The sequence below is a fragment of the Helianthus annuus genome, chromosome 5, assembly GCF_002127325.2.
Source record: "Helianthus annuus cultivar XRQ/B chromosome 5, HanXRQr2.0-SUNRISE, whole genome shotgun sequence".
NCBI classification, from domain to species: Eukaryota; Viridiplantae; Streptophyta; class Magnoliopsida; order Asterales; family Asteraceae; genus Helianthus; species Helianthus annuus.
Genome location: NC_035437.2, coordinates 123,812,165 through 123,817,951, shown reverse-complemented (window position 1 = coordinate 123,817,951; position 5,787 = coordinate 123,812,165).

Below are 5,787 nucleotides of genomic sequence, written 5' to 3'. Positions count from 1 at the left end.
CTTCTACTGGTTTGTCTTTTCTGCTGCTTCCTGGGCACGCCCCCGTGTTCGCTGGACACGGGGCGTGTTCAGACTCTGTTTTCTCTACTTTGCCTTGGGAGGTGCCGTTGAGGGTCCGGGCAGTCTACTTTTGTTCATTTTCTTGTATTTATGGTAGAATTAGTTGTCTTTTTGCTTCTTTTGTGATTTTGAGCTCATTTCATCCTGAAAATACAAAAGGAAGACAAAAACACTCTTTTTCCAACATTAGTACTTAAAAAGGGTTAGTTTTATGCCTTAATTGATGTGATTTATATGTTGTATTTTACACACATCAAATACCCCCACACTTGAACTTTTGCTTGTCCTCAAGCAAAACTCTTTAAATGTGGCTTACACTCCCAAATGGAATAGGTAGAAGAGAAGTTTTTTTTTTTTTTTTTTTTTTTTTTTTTTTTTTTTTTTTTAGCTTGTCCTAGAGTGTCGGGAATCCAAGGTCTTTGTAAGTTTTATTTTTATTTATTTACAATCCTATTCGTTATGATTTATTTTGAACGTTTCATAAGATAAATTACTTATTTGGGCATAGCATGCCTTATTAAAATTCCATTTATATACAAGTTCACATACCTCACGGGGGATCACTCAACACTCGGCCGAAGGTGTATATTTTTAGTGAATCACTCGAGAGCGGCATGGAACTTACGCCTTCCATAGGCTTGCCAAGCAATCAATCCTCCTCCTTTTTAACTTTTTACCTTTGTAAATATCGAGAGCACTTTTTGGGTGAAGGGTTAGGTTTGGGCTAAAGGTGGGTGGTTGGGTTAGTGGTTAGTAAAAGGGCGAAAAGCGTAAAAAGCGTCGGTTTTCGTAAGACCTTTTTTTTATTATTTTAATGAAGCAATTTTTTTTTTCAAACAAAGTTCTTTTTGATAACCTTGTTTGTTTATTTCTTTTGGCTTCATTATTATCATCATTTTTCTCTCTCTTTTTTTTTTTATAAGGAAGTCATAAGAAAAACCGCGCTTTGTTACTAAAATAAAGGGTTTAAAATGAAAAAGGGGTTTTGGTGGGAAAAAGGGTGTTTGTTTTGGGTTAAGAAATGAAAAGGTTTAGGCTCAAAGGGGTTAACTAGGGGGATTTTGGGTAGATGGTAAAAAAAAAGAAAAATAATGGTGTAGAAATAAAAAGGGGTTAGTCCTAATGCCTCCATCATTTACTTACTCGGGTTTAAGTTGGTAAGGACCGGGAATGTATCGTCATGGCAAGTTCTAGAGTCGTAAGAAACCAAGCGGCTATTCACACAAGAAACGAAAAATGAGCATTTAGTTTAAAGATATGTATTTGTATGCTCAATAAAGGCTCAAAACTCACTTTTTGTGGGAATGGGTTTTTATGTGATCAAGTATATATAATCAAATTTTAACTAGATTTGTCATGCCGTTTCATAATTTTCTTATGTTGGTTCTTTTTATCACGACGCTATCGGTTGTAAATTTGTAAAAATATAACCTTTTTAGAACTTGAATTTCCCAACTTAAACCAAGACAAGTAAAAAAAAACGAAAAGTTTTTGAAAAAATTTGGGGTGATTAGCGGTTCCAATAGAGTTTTGTGTAAGGCTTGTAATTAGGACTTGCAAAATTCAAGGTATTAGCATCCCCCCACACTTAAATTACACATTGTCCTCAATGTGTCCCAAAAATAAGATTTTCGGTTGATTAGAATGTGTAAAAGTGGGTTTAAAAAGCAAAGGTTTATGTTACTGGCAGTCTGGACACGGCCCCGTGTCCATTGGACACGGCCCCGTGGTGAACTGCCAGTAACGAAAACTTACAGAAGATGAACACGGGGGCGTGTCGGCTGGACACGGCCTCGTGTCTGGCAAAAAATTGCAGGTCAGTAGCCAAACAGCAGTTCTGGGAGATGAACACGGGGGCGTGTCGGCTGGACACGTCCCCGTGTGGACAGTCTGTTAGCCTGAAAAATAGGTTTTTTCTCCCGGTTTCTTCATCCTGGGGCTGCAAATGCTAATGTTTAGCACTCTAACCCTTGCATTGCACCTGTTTAATCACTCAATACCAACCAAACAAGCACAAACCATCCTAAATTACCATCGTCAAGCATCATCCAAACATAAAGTGAAAATAAAACAAAGATAAAAAGAAATAGTTAGGGAAAGTAAATTGTTCGACAAATGGCACGCAGGCCATGAATTGTTTGATAGATAGAAGGGCACTTAAACCTGTGGGCTCATCACCAACCAGCCCCTTGTTCCTCCAAGCCTCCTACTCCATGTCTTCATCGCTACCATCACCTCCGCCCCCATGCCTCGCCATGTACTCCCGGATGCTACCGATATCATCTTGTATATCGTTAACGTTGCGCTCGATAGCTCCAACCCGGTGGTATGTGTTGTTGGCGAGGTTGTAGGTGTTCCTGGTGCACATAAGGTTTCCTGCAAAAGATCATGTAAACTTTGAAAGTTAGGAAAACCGCCTCCTTGAGAGGAGGATTGACCCGGATCGCCTTGGGGTGGGTACTGAAAATGGGGAGGTGGTGCATGAAGAACTAGAGCCTCCTGCGGGTTCCATGCATAGCCTTGCGTCCTTTGAAAGCTCACCGTCCCGTCCTCCGCTTCATAAAGCAAGTTCATGGCTCGGCAAATGTGGTAATCGACCCGTCCCGACCATGGACTCCTTTCAAAGGACCTTGGGATATTCGTGAAGTGCTTGAAAAGACGGTACACCCATCCCCCGAAGAAGATTGGTGTAGGAGCATGAGCAAGGCGATTTAGGTGCATGTTTCGCAGTAAGAGGTACGGAACATCGAGAGGCTTCTGGTTATGGATGCAGTGAAGGACAACCAAATCTTTTAACCCAACAACGCCACTACTGTCGTGGCGTTGGTTTAGCGAGTACGTGAGGAGCCTGTGGATGTAGCGGTATAGTGGGTCCCTCAGTTTGGTGCTTTTGGTGCTGCTTGGGTTGTAGATCCCGTCACCTATTTGAGCCCATGCGGCTTGGCGTTCAGTTGCATCCAAGTCTCGTAATCCCCCAGTATTCTCTTCATTCCCCGCTTCCTCATCACTGTATAGCCCTATGATAGATCCAAACTGTGCCATGGAGATTGTGAACGTGGTCCCTCCACATCGGAATGTGACCGCCTCATGGTCAGACGGTTCACATCTCGAGTTGAAAATGAAGGTGCTGTAGAACTCCATCGTGCATTGATGTACCGACCGTAGTCGGGTGGTCAATGCGACATGCAGTGGACCCCTCACAATGTTGTTGAAGCGGTCAAGTTGATTCACCATGGTTAGCAAGTCGGTACACGCCCGCCTTGGGTACTCTTCCGGTCTTGTTTGTAGAACCTCGTATCGTGCCCTAGCGTCCAGTTCACTTGCGTTAAACCTCGTGAATTTAGACATCTGAAAAGAATACATAAAAAGTTAGTACGAAACAAGGAAAATCAGAGTGAAACTGCAAACAGTGGGCTGGACACGGCCCCGTGTTCAGCGGACACGGCCCCGTGTTCAGGCGTCTGTAACCCAAAAATTCCATTTTTCGTCCCGGTTTCGAAAACCTGAAAATTTTTAGCCCAATAGTAGCGGTTTCCCCCGAAAATGAAACCCTAAGTGTCATTTTTCCCAAAACAAACCGTTTACCCTTTCAATTTCGTGTTTTTCGGTTCAAGAACAAGGGTTTGGGGTTTTAGTTGGAAATCGGACAAATCTATCAACAATACATGCTTATTTACTTTCTACTACTCTAATCTAAACTACTACTAACAAATTTCATCAAAAATTTTGAGTTCGATCCGGATGAACATGAAGAACCCTAGATTTTTTCTCCAATTTTTGATGTTTTAACTACATGCAAGTAACTAATCTAACTACTAAAGAGGATAGAATCATACCTTGACGTTGTTAGATTCGGTGGTAACGTTGAAAAACTGCAGAAAATCGCCTCAAACGAGAGCGTTTTCGGCTAAACGGGGCGTGTGGAATGGTGTAACTGATAGGAAAAGAGGGTTTTATCCCGACAGTTGCCTCGACACGGCCCCGTGTCCAGCGGACACGGCCCCGTGCCGAGCAAAGTTTAAATTTTTTTTTTTTTTTGTATGTGCTCGTGTGCATGCCCCTTATTTCCGAAAAATGATTAGAAGATTTACCGGTTTTTAAACGTACACTTACCTGTAACATGTCGGGTATGAGTTTATTCGTTAACCGTTTGAAGTGAGATCTCCTCTTCCTCATCCTCAATGGATCCTCGGTAGAGTTTCAGCTGTTGGCCATTGACTTTAAATGGTGTCCCATTTCGAGTTTAATTTCTACTGCACCGTGTGGAAAAACATGGGTGACGGAAAAAGGTCCTGACCACCTAGATTTTAACTTACCAGGAAATAATCGAAGTCGTGAATTAAACAATAGAACTTGATCTCCTACCCGAAATTCATTGGATTTAATATATTTATCGTGTAGATTTTTCATTCTTTCCTTATAAATTTCGGAGTTAGAATATGCATAATTCCTTAGCTCGTCTAATTCATTTATTTGACAAAATCGATTTTTACCGGCATTTTCTAAATCTAAGTTTACGTTTTTTATTGCCCAGTAGGCTTTGTGAGCTATTTCTACTGGCAAGTGACAACTTTTTCCATAGACGAGTTTATATGGGGTTGTGCCTATAGTGGTTTTATAAGCAGTTCGAAAAGCCCATAAAGCGTCGTCTAATTTATCGGCCCATTCTTTTTTATTTATTCCTACGGTTTTTTCAAGTATTTGTTTTAAACCTCGATTAGTCACTTCGGCTTGCCCATTTGTTTGAGGGTGATATGCCGTTGAGACCCGATGATAGACCCCATATTTTGTTAATATTTTTTCGAGTTGATGATTGCAAAAATGGGTACCTCTATCACTTATTAAAGCCTTTGGTGTCCCGAAGCGAGAAAACAGCTTTTTCAGAAATTTTACCACTACTCTTCCATCATTTGTTGGAAGAGCCTCGGCCTCCGCCCATTTAGACAAGTAATCGACTGCCACAAGTATATATTTGTTTCCCTTTGAAGGTGGGAAAGGTCCCATGAAATCGAGTCCCCACACATCAAAGATTTCACAGACGAGAATGCCATTTTGAGGCATTTCGTTTTTGGAAGAAATATTACCTGATCTCTGGCAGGCATCACATGTCTTTACAAGGTTTTGTGCATCCTTGTAAATGGTTGGCCAGTAAAATCCTGAGTCAAATACCTTTCGTGCGGTACTTGCGGCACCATGATGTCCTCCGTATGGACCTTCATGACAATGACGGAGAATTCTTCGTGCTTCATTACCATGGACACACCTTTGGATGAGCTGGTCGGCACACATTTTGAAAAGATAGGGGTCTTCCCAAAAGTAATGCTTTACATCAGCAAAGAGTTTCTTTCTTTGATGATGTGGCCATCCTTTGGTGACTATACCGCTAGCTAGGAAATTAGCGTAGTCGGCATACCATGGTTCTTGTCTACTTTCCATCATTTCCAAGGATTCCGTGGGAAATTTCTCGTTGATTTGCTCATCTCTGGTTGTCTCCAAAGCTGGGTCTTCTAAGCGCGAGAGATGATCTGCAGCAGTGTTTTCTGCTCCTCTTTTGTCTTTGATTTCGATGTCGAATTCTTGGAGGAGTAGAATCCATCTGATCAAACGGGGTTTTGCATCTTGCTTCTTGAAGAGGTACCTGATGGCTGCATGGTCTGAATAGACTACTGTTTTAGAAAGAACAAGATAAGAGCGAAATTTATCAAAAGCAAATACCACTGCTAGTAA